Source organism: Halichoerus grypus, chromosome 9, assembly GCF_964656455.1.
Source record: "Halichoerus grypus chromosome 9, mHalGry1.hap1.1, whole genome shotgun sequence".
Classification (NCBI taxonomy): Eukaryota; Metazoa; Chordata; class Mammalia; order Carnivora; family Phocidae; genus Halichoerus; species Halichoerus grypus.
The window spans coordinates 22451446-22469425 of record NC_135720.1 but is presented as its reverse complement, the minus strand read 5'-3'; the positions used below and the strand labels follow the sequence as shown (position 1 = coordinate 22469425).

General features: G+C 39.4%; 1 protein-coding gene across 7 annotated transcripts in view; it reads right to left on the bottom strand.

Annotated features, from left to right (window-relative positions):
- The window catches only part of HIVEP2 (HIVEP zinc finger 2), a 196998-nt gene that overhangs the window by 178482 nt on the left and 536 nt on the right, over positions 1-17980 (bottom strand). For 2 of the 7 annotated variants that reach the window (XM_036106673.2, XM_036106675.2), the window contains exon 1: positions 17652-17976. The exons of 2 other annotated variants lie outside the window; for them this stretch is intronic. The gene's annotated coding sequence lies outside the window, so the exon portion shown is untranslated. Of the gene's footprint in view, positions 1-16959; positions 17160-17261; positions 17333-17651; positions 17977-17980 lie in introns of those variants that run through there. 3 more of the 7 variants (XM_078054647.1, XM_078054650.1, XM_078054648.1) reach the window with 2 other exon arrangements.

Sequence of the window (17980 nt, the reverse complement as noted above, 5' to 3'; positions counted from 1 at the left end):
GCCAAAGGAGGCAAGACTGTTTAGACGTTTCTAAAAAGCATATTCTATATGTTTTCACTATTTAAAACACCCACTACACAACATATAAAGTCCTTTTATTTATCAGGTCCTTGATTTGTTATATCTCAAATGTCTTATATAAAAAAAGCAGAGTCTCCTACAAATCTTTCAATCTTGTACTTCTCCACTTTAATAGCACACAAAACTTAAGGCCAAAATGTTTTAAAATGGAAATTACCCATTCAGTAAAAATAAGGGTGATTTTTAACATTTCTTTTATCCTAAATTTCCAGCCTTCCATTTAGTTTGAAAACATAAACCAGATTATAAGCATGTGTAATTCTACAGAAGCGGTGGCTTAAGGTTAATAAAGTTTAAAAGGAAGACCATAAGGCATCTTCTGGTGGCTAATCAATTTAACAAATGTTACGTTGTGCCAACATCTCGAATATTTGAACTAAGCCATGTTTCACATCAGGACATGGAATTAAAATACTTAGGGCTTTACCAAGTATAAACTGTGGCTTTGGGTGATAATGATGCGTCCATGTAGATTCATCAGTTGTAACAACTGGACCACTCTGGTGCAAGATTTTTATAGTGGAGGAGACTGTATTGTTGGGGGTGCAGTATAGAATGCGGGGTGATCTGGGAAATCTCTGTTCCACTCAATTTTGCTGTGAACCTAAAACTGCTCTAAAAACTGAACTATAGGGGCGCCTGGGTGGCTCAGTTGTTAAGCATCTGCCTTCGGCTCAGGTCATGATCCCAGGGTCCTTGCTCTGTGGGAAGCCTGCTTCTTCCTCTCCCACTCCCCCTGATTGTGTTCCTGTCCTCACTATCTGTCTCTCTGTCAAATAAATAAATAAAATCTTAAAATATAAATATATATATATATATATATATTTAACCTAAGTGTCACGATATTTAAAATGTGCACTGCATTGTAACCTATGGATTCACAAGTAAATGAATCTTAAGAATTATAAAGAAATCATCTTTATGCTTTCACCAAGTTCATCATCCAAGTCTACCCCTCCTTGATAAAGAAGTTACATTTTTAAAAGTTTACTGAATTTTTAAAATATATTTTAAAATGTACCTGAAAGACTTTACAATTTAATAAATGTTAGTTGTTCTACCCAGTCATATACTACCTAAGGGCAATATTAAAGGTTACCTTGGCTTCCACTTAAAGTGATCCAAAGCCCCTTGTACTTCTTATGTTGTCTTATTTTCCAAACATTTGAATAGCACAATTAAATATTTTACACATCATATCTTAAGGTTGCTTAGCTTATTAGAGTTTACCATTTATTTCACACATATTCCTATCCCCATTTTATCAAGAAGTAGACTCAAAGAACACAGGACTAGGATAAATGTATGGAACTCAGATGGGTTCTTTTCAATCTTGTTGAAAAGGAACCACAAACCCTTTCCATTCCCATACTCCTAACTCCAAACTAAAACCACCCCTTCCTTCTGTCCTATAGCCAGTGCCTCTGCTCATGAATGCTGGGGGGGCGGGGGGGGGGAGGGTTTGAAATAATCACCTCCAACTACTTTATTTACTTAGTTTGAATACAGTAACTTTTAAACAACTTCGCTGAACTTCCTAAACTGTACCAAAAGATTTTTGATTGTAATGTGTCCAATCCTAGAACATACCATGGTCGTTGTCCATCTCCTGGATGATCTCACACCAACATTTTTTACTTGCCTTTTTTCCCCCTCATATCAACCATCTTTTTATCCATTAAATCTCTGCCATGATGCTCATGGTTTCGATTAAAACATACTTCTACTTACTCCTTCAAATCACATGTCCATAGTATATAATGAACACTCTAAAAGCTGCAAATGATGGCTCAAATACTATCTAAGCTCACCGAAGATTTGATTTGAAGTTCATGCTCTCTAGTTCATACTTAATTGCTGATGATGGCACTTGGAAAGAACAAAGGAGGGATGACTAAAAATTATCCTGTTTTATAATCCTAATTACAGACTAAATGAAATCAGTGTTACCATAAATTTAGTAGACTGAGGATAAAAAAGGCCTGTATGTTAGCATTAAATAAACCATGAAAAATACATAATTAAAAAAATAAATAATTGAAAATATAAACCATAATCATAAACTGTGACGTCTTCAGGTCCTGGTGCTATTTTCAAATGCATCTCTTTTATATCATGCAACTATGAGGACAAAAGGATGTTTAATAAGGATAATGTATTTTATACTTTCTCTTTAGAAACAAAATGCTCCAATTTTGTGCTTTAAAGTACATTCTAAGACTGCACAATTCCAACCTCATAAAATATATTATCATTTCATTCAATAAAGAATCAAGACTTGAACTTTTCCAAGTCCATTCTTTTAAAACTCATTATTTAATTCAGGATTGGTCTCGTTTAGACGTATAGTTACCATATGAGAGTAATTATGAATTGCTACTGTACTTATTTGGGTCTCTGTGTTTCTGAGATCCCAGTTCTCTACCATAAAAGCCTCCACATTTTCTTAGACTCCGAATAGTCTTAGACATAATATGACTGGGAAAGGCTGACTCGTCACACAAACTGGCACCTCTAAAAATATTCAGGGCATACTAAGTTTTTATTCTTCTCTCATAATATCCAATATTGAGGATGATTCTTCTCTAATAAGCATTCACCAATCATTGGTCGTTTTTCCAGAAAACTGTCTCCCAAGAAATGCAATGACAAAATCATCAGGATGCTCTTCTTTCTCAGCTCCACGTCCTTTCTCCATTACACATTGTAGGGCTGCATTGTTCCTCAAGAGCCAGGACTTTCCCAAAGCAGAGCCCAGTTCAAAATTAAGTATGTGAAACAGAGTCAAATGACGATTACAGCTCACTGAATGAACAGGAAGGGGAAGGTACAGAAATGAGGATAGAACTACATTACACACACACACACACACACAGAGGAATGAATAAACCTTTTGTGAAAAAGCTATCTGACCACATGCTCCACAATCTTTGATTCCAATAAGCTCTTTTTCTACTTCAGTATTTCCAAGTCCCATGATTTTATTTTTCTTACAAGCTGTCCCCAAAGTTACAACCTTCTCTTTATTAAGTGACCCTCAGTGCAAATTATTAGTGCAACTTCACAAAAGGCAACACCTGTCACTAAGAAGGTACCAGGACCTGCAGGTGGTTCAAGGACTGTTCGTTTCCTCTCCTAGACGATAACAAGATGAGACCTCATCACCTCAGACTTTTCAGGCCCTCGGTAAAAGTCAGTATGTTCTTCAAATGGAAATATGTTATGTAGCACTTAAGTGTTTAAGAGCATACCTCCTCTTCCAGCCTCCGTCTATATTTAATATTTCAGAATAGGCCCTCAATAAAGTCTAAATAATAGTAAGTGCTCAGATGGCCTATAATCAAGTGTTATTGAAACATCAGTGTTCCCACATGCGTTCAAGTGTGATTAAAATTTAATGAACTGCATAAATTACTGTATTACGCTACAGTATTTTTGTATTCTCTCCTAGTCCCTCACAGAGTCCTGTGTACTTCTCTGGAGACTAACAGTGTGACCAGAGCTAAATCTAAAATAAGTTACTTTCCACAGTAGTTAAAAGAAGAGTTCCAAAATCAAAGTGCCCACTCAGGAAATGGTAACTTTTGTTTTAGTAACATATAATTATGTTCCTCTTGTCTAATATATTGTCTAGTACATCACTTCTGTGTATAGGCCCCCCTGTTCTGTGAAATATGTGCCCATCACCTTCTTTATTATTCATTACGTGGATTAATAAGCAATCTGTGTAGGCAAATTAAGAAAGCACTTTCTCATAGACACTAAAGGCAGTCCAAATCTAAAGTAAAAAAATTTTCTAAGTTGTTATTAAGATGCAACAAAACTCACTGCATCCTACCAGGTACCGTACAGGTGACAGTCTTACGAGTCATACACTCGCAGAGAAGTACTTCCCAACATTCTATATCTCCATTTTTTATTAATAGAAAATATGAATCGAAGAAAAGATTAATTTACTTCATCCTACAATGGTAACCATTTGAGCTGAACTTAGTGTCAGTGTGGCATGTCATTTATACCGCCAAAGAGTAGAAGTAGAAAAGGTAAGAATAACTGGCACAGGTGTGAATATAACAAAATGCCCACCGGCAATATATTTACTTTACCTTTATGATTAAAGCCATTATCCTAAAGATTGCTGAGCTTCTAGGACAAAGAAAATGATAATGATATGCTAATTCAAAACCAGTTTGTCTCGTGCAAAATGCACATGAAATAGAATTTTCTGTATAAAAATTTTTACATTATCTTTTATCTGTTTGATTTCATTTAACTGTGTTTGTAAAGTTATGAAACTGCCAAAATCAGGGGCCAAACTCTCGATGTGTTGCAATATGCATGTCCACCATTCCTTATCATATTAAGTACAAACTCCTTAAGCTGGAATACAAGTCCTTAGACAATGTATTGCAAGCATTCCAACTTTTTCACCAACACTCACTTAATATGCATTTTATGCTGCCCTCAAATCAGATGCTTCTGTGAGATTACTCTTGACACTTTCCCACACTGATGCCTATCAAAGTCAAGGCCTGTCTAAAGCATCCCGTTCTCCCATGAAACATTCCCAGAACTCCTCCGCCAGAGATGATTTTCTACCTTAATACTTCACATATGACTCTCTTGTGGTACTTCACCTGCTTCTTTTAATTATAGCTTCCTTTGCATAGTTCTTTTGCTCAGTACGGTAGATTATAAAAGTTTTGACGATGAGAATAGCGAAACACTCCTCTTTATATTTTATATTCCATTTCTACCTCTACTGTATTTTATATTCCCATACATCTCACACATGCCAGGATCTCAATAACTTTATTTCTGAAAATGGATTTGTGTTACGTTATTATACATCCCAACTCTGTTCCCGCTGTAAAAGTCTCAGCGAGCATGTTTAGGCCTTTCCTGTAAAATTCTTCTACCAGTTGATAAGAGGCTATATCCTGAAGAGTAACTGTCGATAAGCAATTTACTTGTGAGGATTCATATCAAACAATAGCCTAGAGTACATTTCAGACATGAACAGCTTGATCCCTAAAGAAATTAATAAAATAAAAATGAAAACGACATAATAAGAGGTCTAGTTGAAGGAACTAGGAATATTTAGCCTGGAGGAAAGAATACTTAAGATGAACATGATCGCTATCTTTAAGTAATTGTAGGAATGTCATGCAAGTCAATGAGGAAACTTGGATAGCTAGAGAGAGCCAAACTGCTGATAAACTGCAGTGTCCTGGAGTGGAATCTGCCTCCCAAAGCAAAGAAGGGGTGTTTAAGTAGAGACCAAATGTAGGCAGTCCTTGGCGATTTGCCCTGAGTGATTTCTCCTCGCTCAGTTGGGGATTAAATGATGCCTCCAATGGTTTTATCTAATCCTAACATTCTAAGAAAAGACTTACATTGCAAAGTGTCCTGTCATCATCTGACAGATCAATATATCAGAACCTACACCCATGCAAATTAATCATAATTTAAATCAGATACTTTAAGAAATGCCTTAAATAAGGTGTCACTTGTAGAACTACAAATTGTATTTAAGGGACAGGAAGAAGGAAAACCTCTCACTGGATGCTGAACTGATACTGAGGATCCCACCCACTCCAAACTAAGATCTGACCCGCCCCGAAAAAAGTGCCTCTGGGGAAGCTTCTACTGAATAAGGAAGTAAGCACCTGCGTACCCCGAAGACCCTCAGACCCTCACAATCCCCTTTCTGCTCTGCTCTCCTTCTCCCGGCCTCATAGTCTCAGTAATACTTAACATGTCAAACGTGAAAACAGTAGTTTGATTACACAACTGTGCAGCATATTGTCAAAATTTCTTATGAAATTCAAACCAAAACCTATTGGTGTCAAGGAGATCACAAATGTTAGATAGACTGTTAGACCCTGTTTGCTTTTACAGCTAGGAGAAGGGTTAATATAACCACAGCGGGCTTCAAAGCCAGGGCCATTTTGCTATTAATTTCAAAGTGTCTTCTGTTTGCTTCTCGTTGTTCCCACCCTACATAACCCCTAGGATATAGGAAAAGAAAGACAAATTATCAGGACAATTTCCTCACAATAAAAATTCCTGGGATTAGCTAAAATGTGAAATTTTTCCAGATCGGCTATTGATACCCAACATAACTACTTTCAGACATCATTAGATTTAACATTAGTAAACTCTCACAAAAGATGGCCAAAATCAACTGATGACTGAACAAATTTGGAGTCTGTCCATTAAAAAATCTAATCTCCACACTAATGTCCAATTATTTGTTATATTCTATACGGTCAGGTGATTTATTTTAAAAGGCCATTTTGAATATTCTCAGCCACTTGGCCCATTTTTAAAAGCTACACTTGATTAAATTTGGGCACCAAGTTCATCACAAATATTACTGAGGCCACTGGAACAAGTAAACAGATTACAAATTCAAAAACAAATGTCTGGATTCCTTTTCTTCTGCTTGAATATGGGTATAACTATCTCGAAATTTTGTTACACATGTGCATTAGTGACCTACGCAAAATTTAAATGCACTGGGGGATATTATAACAAGCTGTGGAGCTGCTAACCATTATCTTTCTGAAAACAATTACATATGCCTATAATAAATTGCATCAATAGCAGTCAATTATCTCAAGAACACTCTACTAACCCTTGTCACAAATGTATTGCTGTGTATCAGATTTTTTTCAACAACTGAATTATTCTCAAAACTTAGTGTTGCTTCATATCCTAAAAATAGCCACTCCAATTCTCTTGTGTTACCCTGCTCTGCTCCCAGGAGGTAGGCCAGTGCTATAAACAATGCTTCATTTCTACAGACGAAGAAACAATGAAATATAACAGAAGTACGGCCACTTTGCCTGAATCATTTTGAAAATCAATAATGAGGCCAGCAATGAACTAGGGGGGGTCAGGGTTTACTAGCAGCCAGCCATTCAGGCATCCTCTGCGGCCTGGATGTAGGCTCTAATGAGCACATCCTGACAAGGGCACAAAGATGTTCAAAATCCTCATTTTACCCAAAAAGCTTGTATTTCTCTGAACATAAACTTTGACACATGACAAACAAATTGAGTAACATGAAAATAAATTGAATGTTTATAACCCTGGGTTTTTCCCTTGCTTAGAGAAACGGGGATTATTCAAAATGTAAGCATCAGGAGAAGAAAGAAAAATAAAGTTTGATAATTATTCCATGGATAATTAGGAGCTGAACTTCCCATGACTTGTCCATAAAGTGTTGGGGCCAGCCATCAGGATTGTCCCATGGGGCCCTGCTGGGTTGCAAAGACAGATTTCATCACTTCAAATGAGAGGAAAAGATTCACCCCCAGCCTTCCCTCCTGCATTTTTTCTTTGCTTCCAAGGGCAAGGATCTGTAATGGAGTAAAAGAATGCATTCTCTCTTTATGCCAAATTTATCCAAGCAGGCCTACCAAGAAACAACTTTTCCTTAAACCCCACACCTGTAAGCACTAAGTACTTTCATACAGTGTTCCTTTCAGAGCACCCTAAACAAAATATGGCCAAAGAAAACTATCCTTTAAGGAAGAATCCCAGTCGGCTATAAACTTCCCAGTCCAACTGTAGGAAAAAAAAAGACCTCAAAATGGCTCTACCTGGGAAGTTGCTGTAAAATCAAATGGGAAGTTGCAGAGCCCAGGAAGACCCTGAGTAAGGCCGTAAGAGTGTGAGTGCTGGGTGTAGAGGTGAGATAGCTGTTTCCCAGAGGACTTCTTACAAAGCTGAAGAAACACTTGGAGCAAAGATTAGCCAGAACTTCATCCATCATTTGGTTCTGATGACCCCTCCTGCCATCTTACAGCGAGTCCAGTATCTTTTCTTACCACTTCAAGTTTCTTAAGAATTATGACTTTCAACATTCACCAAATACCTCCTGCCTGCCTACTGTCTACCATGCACTGTGTTTACCACATTTTTGTGAAAGCATAAACCATCCTAATCTAAAAATTTGATCACAAAAATTATTGGTAAAAAAAAAACGAAAAATTCATTTAAATAAGATGAAAAATATACATGCCAAATAGAAGTTGTGGTAATCTCTCCACCTTAACAAGCTTATACATGCATTTTACAATAGAATGTGTCATTTAAAACCCATTTTCTTTTCTTCCTTATGAAAAAATAATCAGAACTTGATTCTACAGGTTAGGAAAGGCCATCATGCTAAACTGTAAGAGGAATTAAAAAAAAAAAAACAGTACTGTAATATTTAGTTATGCAAAAATTGTACCTCTTCAAAAACTATGTTACTCTGAAAAATACAGATAGAGATATGGGTCTAATAAATGGGATTTTTTTCATTAGTGATTTAGTAAGTCTTGCAATGCTTCATTAACTGTTATTTGGGTTGAGAGACAAATATGAAAGTAGAGATTTCTAAAAACCCTGGAAAGTAGTACAATGAACTAAATTTGCCCAAAAAAGTTTCTAAAGTAGTCCATTGGAATGTAAACACAATGAGGACAGGGAATTTTTTAAAACTATTTTATTCACTGATGAATCCCCAGTGTCTAGAACAGCACCTTTCCCAGGGCAGGTAGGTGCTTAATAAATCTCTGTTGAATTAATAAATGTTTGTTTAAAAGTCAGCAGTCCCAGGAACAACTCTAGTTGTGCCTCCTAAGAAAGCCCAAGGCCCCAGGAGTAAACACTAGTTCTCCAGCTCTTGCGATTTACGGGGAAGTTCAAGTTGGGTAATTCAGGCCCCAAGGGCTATTTTTAGACCAAAAAACTCCAGAAGGATGATCCACAAAGAACCAGAGAATTTCGTTCACTTCACTAGTGTAGCCATGGCTGAGCTAAATGAAAAATACCCCAAACTTATCATTGATATTTCCACTTGTCAACGGTTGAAATACATGGGCATTCTGACATCGTTTCTTAAACCATTTCAATCAGGAGTTTAATAGACCATTTGAAAATGGGCAAGTGATATTTTACTGTCACAACAATTTCAGTTCTCCTGTGTTGTTTTTTTTCCCCCTTTGAGTCTAATCCCTTCTTCATAAAAGTCATAGCTCCCAGGTATTTAACGTTTACTGCGCGCTCAGCGAGACGGGTACACACATTCTCATAAAAATTTCACAATGACCCTTAAGCAGATATTATCGTCCTCATTTTGTAACCTCTTGGAGGTTAAGTGACCTTCCGAAATTCCCCAGAGCTGGTGATGGAGCTGGAATTTACCCTGTTCTGACTTTAAATGCAGGCTCCTAGCCCCTAAGCTATCTCCCTCACACAGTGTGCATCCCACTGGTGGATATGCCTAAACTATAAGGGTTAAACGCTGTGCTAAGTGCGCAAAATGGTTGGCAATTTAATTTTTTAATCTCTGCAGTAATTTCGATGTTTAACAGTTGCTTATGCTGTTGCATGAAATGGTGAAAGGACCGAATGTTTTTGGAGCCAAACAGCCCCGAGTTCAAATCCTGCTTCATCACTGACTATCAGAGTAATCTCCGTAAGTGTAAACATGAAGGTAGTAATACCGAATCTTCTGACGGTTCTCACTGGAGAGTGCCTGGTATGCAGCCTGGCACAGACTAAGTGCTCTTTCAGCCTAAATACCCTTCCTTCTAACGGATTTGCTAAATTGGCACTGTGCTGATTTTTATAAAAGTGTTTAGTTCATCCTTGTAATACCATAATTACAGAATATAATGACACTGCATTCTCTATAACTACAAAGTAGAATTTATAAACTGATAGAATATGAGTTGGAAGAGGCTTTAGAAGCCCATCTGTTCCAATCCTTTCATTTCCAAATGAAGTCCAGAGAGTTTAAAGGACTTGCTTCCAAGTTTTTACAGAAAGCTAATTGCAAAGACACTGCTAGACCTTACGTCCCTCCACCTCCGCTTCCACTATACCCCCAGTTTTTGCCTCACATTACACAGGCATGGCAACACATGTAATTTTCAGACAATTAAGCAGTATAAAATAACCTCAGTTTAATTGCATCCAATTAACAAGCCAAATTAGTGTTTCATATGTACACTATTAAACTAGTTGTCTGGCTTCCAAAAGAAATAAAACACTGTTGCAAATGAATCTAGCATTTTAGTGAACAAAGCTACTTACAATTTAAATTACCTTTCCTATAATCTTCTTTATATGGAATTAGACCCAATCTCCATTTTAAAAGAAAGTCTTTCTGCAACTATCAGGATGAGAATTCATGCTTATATTTCAAGTATCAAAATTTTCTTTTTTTTTTTTAAGATTTTATTTATCTATTTGACAGAGAGAGAGAGCACAAGTAGGCAGAGCAGCAGGCAGAGGGAGAGGGAGAAGCAGGCCTCCTGCCGAGCAGGGAGCCTGACGTGGGGCTCGATCCCAGGACCCTGGGATCATGACCTGAGCCGAAGGCAGACGCCCAACAACTGAGCCACCCAGATCATGAACTGAGCCAAAGGCAGACGCCCAACAACTGAGCCTCCCAGGCGCCCCCTCAAAATTTTCTTTCTCACTGAATACATATGATTTTCTAAGATTAGTATACATGTGTGTGCGCGTGCACACATATACATGCCTACAGATGTCCAAGCAAATATAAATGAGGGTGTGTCTATATTTTCCCACTGCCTAGTTTCAAAAGTCCCACCTTTTTGTTGCCCTTATGAAATCAAGTGAATCTGCCACAATGCAAATAATAAGAGCTTCGCTGATCTCCTGCTTTCCTTTTCAGAGAAAATGAAACCACCAAATAAATCTTTGTCAGAAAAGCACTGCCTTTCAAATACACTGCACTACACTATCTGTTCAGTACTGTCATGATTTAGGTACAACTGGATATCAGTTAGAAAGCAGTATTCTAATGAACCACAAAATGAATCATCTATCCTTACCTTAAATATTTACACCTGAAAACATAAATGCCTTATAATTTTAAGTATAATCATTTTTATAAGTTAGTGTTTGGTGGTCAACTTTTACTATTAAAATTTATGAATACTGTTCAGAGTAAGAAGTTTTATAGTAGCTTAAAATAATAATGTAGTGTTCTATTCTTAAGATGTAGTTCAAACGACAATCTGCCATATATATTTGGCCATGTTTATCAAAATATTTAAATCATTTTGTTATTTATTATTAAAATGTCTATGAACAAGATAAAATAATTCACGTTGTCATGCAGTAGTGTCAACCTTCATTACTTCTTTTTGGGGCATTATACCAATTTAATGGTCTCCTTGCCACCAAGATACCATGCCCATAAATTTTTATCATCTTTCTGAACACACACGCATTATATAAGGCATCACTCCTCTGCTCAAAAACCTTAAGTGAAAACCAGCCTTCTCAGGAGGGCTTCACCCCCCACCTGATCTGGAGCCAACATACCTTTCCAGATTCACCATACTCCTCTTCTCCCTTGGCACAACTATGCCCCACCACCCCAGATCAAATTCACTGTGCCTCACCCTTCCTTCTCAGGAGGATTTATTGAAATTCACTTCAACCTTCAAGGCCACCAATCAAAACTTACTTCTTCCCATAAAGACCCTCTAATATTTCCAGTTGGAAAAAAAAAAAAAAATGCCTCCATTTTCCTCTACTTCCACTGGTAAGTTTTAAGAAAGTTTATTTAACAAGCCATGTCTTCTCTAGATTGTAAAAGTTCTTAAGCCAGGGATCATCATCCTCTTATCTCTCAATTACTCATTCTGACCCCGTCTGACTCCAGAGCCCAAGCTTGAGACTTCTACATATGCTGACTTTTTGCCACCTAAATTCAATTTTCTACATTATACAAATTTTAAAACAGGGAGCAAATTAATTAAATGATAATAGTTGACAAAATGGAGTATGAGTCCAAGATTATATAAAGAAATGTTACTTTCTACTTTTTTTTCCTACTCTTTTGTGTTACACCGACCCTTAATCCTACAGAAAGGAAAAAATAAGATCTAAAGTTTTCCAAAGGTCCTGGTATTTGCAGTCATGTAGAGAAATTATCTGGGGAACTGAATGTTTCACTAGCTGTTTAGAAACATATAGATCCAGCTCGTGCAGGGTTCTAAAGATTAATTGGTTCTTCAAACAGTGACCTTATAAAGACTTCGGAATTGGTAGTTATTCATTAATTGCATCAATGATGTTGACCAATTTAGTTAACTTGAGCCTCAAATAAGTATTTTTTGGTTCAAATTATTTATTATTTTAAAAAATTATCTGCAAATAACAATAGCTAGCCTCCAACTAAACCCCTCAAACTGAAGTCAGTGCATGGAATCATAACAAACCTCCCGGGTTCAAGTACCATTGATGTCAAAGTACTGTGAAGAGATTCCTGCTATAGATAAGCCTCTTCCAACTTCTACCCAAAACTCCCCCTGCCCCCCAGATTCCCTCTCCAATGATCAACCTCTAACATAGCCAATAGTAGGGTCATCATATGTCCTGATTCTCCAAGGACAGTGCCTACTTATACCAGGTTACATAATCATTCATGTGGTCCTAACCACATGGGCTGGCCACACCTTGCCTCATCTCTCTTGTTATGTGCCCTCCAGCCCTACTGGCTCGCTTTCAGCTACTCAAAACACTGTACATCCCCCAATCTCAAGGCATTTGCATTATTCCCTCTTTGTACAATACTCTTTTTCTCCCCACCCACCTCTTTCTACTTGACCATAACTCATGCTTCAGTCTCAGCTCAAGTATCACCTCCTCAGACAGGGGTGATAGATCCCTTATTGTACACTCCTTCATGTTTCTTCCAGAGCACTCATAATGTGGCTTTACTTATATTGGTTCACCTCATGCCCTATATCTTTCAACTCCACTAGATTACAGGCTCTTTTTCTGGTCTAGATCATCATTATATCCTGGGTGTCTAGCACAAGGCCTGATCCATAGTAAATACTTGTTGAACGAATGGATGAATAAGTTGAATTGATAAATGATGACTGGGTCACATGTCAGAGTACTCTGAAGAAATGGCTAAGATGATATGTGAATGACAAGTCAAAAATGCTGCCTGGCCCTGAGTACTTCCTGACCTTACATCCAGTCACCTCTTGACCCAGAAGTGGTAGGTCAAACACCACCTGCTCTCTGCCAGAACTGTATTCAGGCATACAAACATCATTTTCATCTCTTCTCTCCAAAACACTTTCTTCAAATAAGCTGATAGGAAATCTAAAGTTATGGATACTTGTAGAATAGATCAAATGCCATAATTAATACCTCAAAGGACAGATAATATATGTTAAGATTAGCACATATTTGGCTCAAAAAAATAGTAACACAAATTATCAAACAGTTCTGATTCTATTCTAAATTCAGTCTTGAAGACAGTGTAGCCCTATGTCTATCTTAATGCTAGTAGCCATGATCCACGTCAGAGCAACCAAAGACTGCACAGACCAAGTAGGCTATGTTACCCTCTTGTACGTGAAGACTGGCTGTGTCAAAATCACAGGTAAAGTGCTCAAATATTTTTCCAAATTACTTAGAGCCATCTCACAGCTACAAATACTGATTTACAACTTCCTTTTTGTTAGCATTGCCATAAATAGCATATAGAAAGCAATGCTTTTTTTTTTATTGTGATCAAATACCAAGAACCAATAGAAAATTATTTCACTTGTACAATTTCCTTCAAACAAGCACAATCTTATTTTCATAAAGATTTCCCATTTTCTCTCCATCTTCTGTGTTCATCCACAGCTTCAAGCATTGAGAAGCCTCACTGGAACATTCACTGAAGTTTTACTCAAGATTAATGAAGTCTCTGCCTATGTGTTCACAGCAAACCCACACACGCTGATAGTGTGAAGTTCCTTATAAAGCCTGAAGTCCACTGAGTTGAGATGGTAAACTTCCTCTGTTCCTTTTTATAATATCACTTTAAAAGTTGCAATCCTTACACACCACGTCTTAGCCAAAATATGGATTCATGATGAGTTCATATATAAATTCATTAACTAGAAGCATAGCATTGGAATTTTTAGGTGGAGGTATAAATTGTGAACCATTTCTCCACCTACAGGACTGTTGCATAGACCAATATAGAGCCTGCTGAGGCTGACTAGGAACCAAAATTTGAAAACAGCGCTTGTTTTTTAACAGACTTAGGTGAGTAGCAACCTGTTTGATGCCAGACCATCCATCCAGTTGATGATCTTAACCACCTTTCTTTTATTATAGTAGTTATTATATCAGGAATTAAATTATTCCACACCCTAATGGGGTATGCCTTTCACTCTTGCCAAATAACATTTTCTATATGTCTTTAAAACTATTTTTTTAAACTATTTTAAAAACTATTTTGCTATGTTGAAGCTTTCAGATTAACCTCAGCTAATTACTGATAACTAAAAAATCTAACACCAACACAAATAGACTGTTATTTGTTGTTGCTTCTGTTGAAATAAGTAAGCCCTGCTTTAAAAATCAAAATAGGCAAATTCTTAAAAAAAAATTCTTCATTTTAAATTGAATCAACATGAAATATTCAACCTGGTTTTCTGAATAATGACAAAGTGCCAAAAGCTCAAGCAGACACATGTACCATTATTCCACAAGGAACGCCTGCATACATGTTGTCTCTGTTTTGTTTTCATAGTAACAAGAATGTCTGAAAACACATCTCATGTAAAAGGAGCCTAATCAATCAAAAGATTCCGCTGGCTAATCTTTCAATGTAGTCAAATAACAGGATTTCATTCTGTGATAATGCACATATCGTAAATCCACTTTTACATCCCATGTGTAATAGAAATATAGAATTTTTTTTATCTACTTCAATGGTATTTTTCCAAAGACCTCCACAAGGATCTAAAAGTTAAAAATCAGTTAAATTTTAAATCTGTAATATCATTAACATGCTACCACTCCCAAAATTGTCCCCAAATCAATTTCACATCAATTTAATCATAAACACTCATATAAACATAAGCAGTCTCTAAAAAAGCCAACCTCATAAAATACAATCACTGTAACAAGAAATATAGATGCCAACAAATGAATTTTGTTTTATACCTGACCTATGTTCAATGCAAGAAACTCAGACAATTTTCAAAAGATTCACCATTGTCATTTTTCTGTACATAAGAAAGATGCTGCATATTTCAAACCTAGTGGTCAAAAAGGATTATGACACTTGAAGCATACTATCATTAAGTGAATGTTGGTAAATCCCTTTTGCCTCAAAATAAAAATGCACAGTTCTCATCTGGTAACATGATTTCTCAGTGTTCCGCAAGAATTTTGTCTTAATAATGAAAGTGATAGCACGTAGAAGGCATTTCTGTCTTGATAAACCATTTGGCCTATATCTTAAAAATCAAACCAAATCTACTCATTACACAATCTATTTGGTTAAAATCTTGTTTTGGCACTCTAATAAGGTGAAAAGCACAAGACATCTGTAAATACTAATATATATGTCATATACATAAAATAAATGTAATATATATATGCACATATATATGCAAATATTTAAATTAACTTGGTTTGCTCAAGGACAAATATCACCAAACATTACTATATCACTGGAGGAAATGTTTCTAATAAAGTTAAATGGCCGTTTTCTAGGAGGACAGATCATTGCAAATTTAATTAAAATGGATCTTATTAATATTTCAAGTAATTTCTGGGCTTGATTATGCACTACAAAAGAAACAACTGTACTGAAGAGAAAAATCAATAGCCCTTGACTAGAGCTCTGAGTATGCTAGAAAAACACAGTTCTCTTGTGAATTACCAAGGTCTAGCCTTTTGGGGTGGGAGAGAGTACCAATATTTATTTGGAGGTAAATTGTGTTATTTTTAAAATGGCAAAAAAAGGAAGGAGAACAATCGGTTCAAATTTTCCATTATAATGAAAGTACCGGAAACAAGCCTTTTTATGTTCATTTTAGGCCTAAGAAACTGTGCAGAGAATAAGGCTTTTGCAATGTCAGTTGCACACACTGCTTCCTGTGAGAATTCTAAGCCATTACAGGTGTCCTAAGGCCTCCAGCGAAACCTATTATCAGGTTATTCCTCCGGTCCCCTCAAAGCCATCCCCACTGACCCCTACCCCACACATACTATTGCTCGGCTCCTCTAAGTGTCTATTAAGGACCCTCTGTCTTTTCTGCACTCCCGAGGTTAAAGTACCCACTTTCCCTCGGCGAAGCCTGTAAAAGCTTTCCCATTAGAGAAGACTAGTTCCTGCAGTCCTTTTCAGTTAGATGCTTTCAAGTCAGAGATGAGAGGAGCCACTTGAAGAAAACCCTCTTTCCCCTCCTCCCTTTTTCCACTGGAAGCCACGTCCCTGAAGGACAACACCAAGGGACACTTCCTGACCTTCTATCCCCTCACCCAGTTTGGGCTTGGAGGGTTGGGGTCGCATTTTCTCGTGTCCTCTGCTGCACTGGATGTGTTATGTAAGAGGGACAGAACGCGAGAGGCACATGCGTATAAAAGCGCACCGATCTGTGATAACAGCTGGGGTGGCAGGGCTGATCTGGAGTCTCCCCCAGCAAATACGACAGACACCACACATACATCACCCCCACCCCCACCCCCCCACACACACACCCACACACAGAGCAGCGTTTTCCTGTCTCACCCCTACCACCACCAGACGCACAGAATGGAACGGCGGGGGGAGGGGTGAAGGGAGGTGAGAGCGGCAGCCGCACATCTGCTTTGATAGAGCCGCAGCGGCAGAGAGCCCCTCGTTAACCCCCTTCCTGTGGCTGCACCACGTCATGGAACATTCCCGGAACGGGCCAACGTTCCACCCACTTCAGGGAACAGACATAAAGGCGCAGACCCAGCTCCCCACAGTGCAGAGCCCAAACACACATGTCCCTTCCCGGTCCCCGGGCAGACGCACAGACGAACACGCATGCAAACCGCCCCCACCCGTCTCCACGCGCCCCCGGCCGGCCCGACGCGCCGGGAGCCGCGCTGCGGCCGGTGCACCCGCAAGGCGAGGGCGCCTCCGCCTGAACCTTCCATCGAGACAGTCCCCTCCTTCCTCGCTTCCTTCCTTCTCTCCTTCCTTCCTTCCTTCCTCGCTTGGGAGGAGAAAGGAATCACTGAAATGCCAACAGCTAGCGCCTTCGCCGCGCTCGCTCGGCCACAGGCCGGCGGCCCGGCCCCCGCGCCGCCCGCCCTCCCGCCCCCGGCCCGCGCCGCACGCCCGCCGCCCCCTCCCCCGCTACCTGACGACGGGCGGCCAGCGGCCGCGGCAGCCGCAGCGGTGGCCGGGCGGTGCGCGCCGGTGCACGTCCCTCATTAGTAACCAGGCACATTCCTGCCTCCAGCGCTCCCGCGCGGCCCCCTCCCCCCAGGACATTACGCAAAGCAGCCTCCCCTCATCTGCATAGATCCTCGGCCAGGGTATTCCCCGCATTTCCCGACTCACCGGACCCCCCTGGCGAGGTCTCCCCCATCCCCGCCCCCTCCGACCCTCACCCTCGCGAAACTGGGAAGGGGCCGGGGGCGCGTGCCGCAAGAGGCGACCGAGTCCGGCGGAGGCGATTTCGGTATAAAGTGAAACAAGCTCCCAATGCTAAAGGAGGCAGGAAAAACACGGCGCCTAGGCCACTTACCGAGCCGAGGAACCTAGATTCCCGCCGCTCTGCTCTCCCAAATGGTCGGTCCGCCCTCCACGCACCCTAAGGCTGCACCCAGCACCCCAAAGTCCAGACGTGTAGGAATATTGTTAACCAGCCAGGAGACCTTCCAAGTTGCTCCAGGCTCCGGAGAGCCTCAAGGTCCAAGACTCAACTTGGCAAAGACTTGTGCCACAGTCCCCGAAGATGTTTTTGTGGACACCCTCCTCCGGCGGGGAGAGACAGCACTCGGCGCCCCGCTCGCCTCCTCTCCACCCTCTCACCTCCAGCCCGCCTCCCGCCGGCTGCCCGCCTCCGGGCCGCAA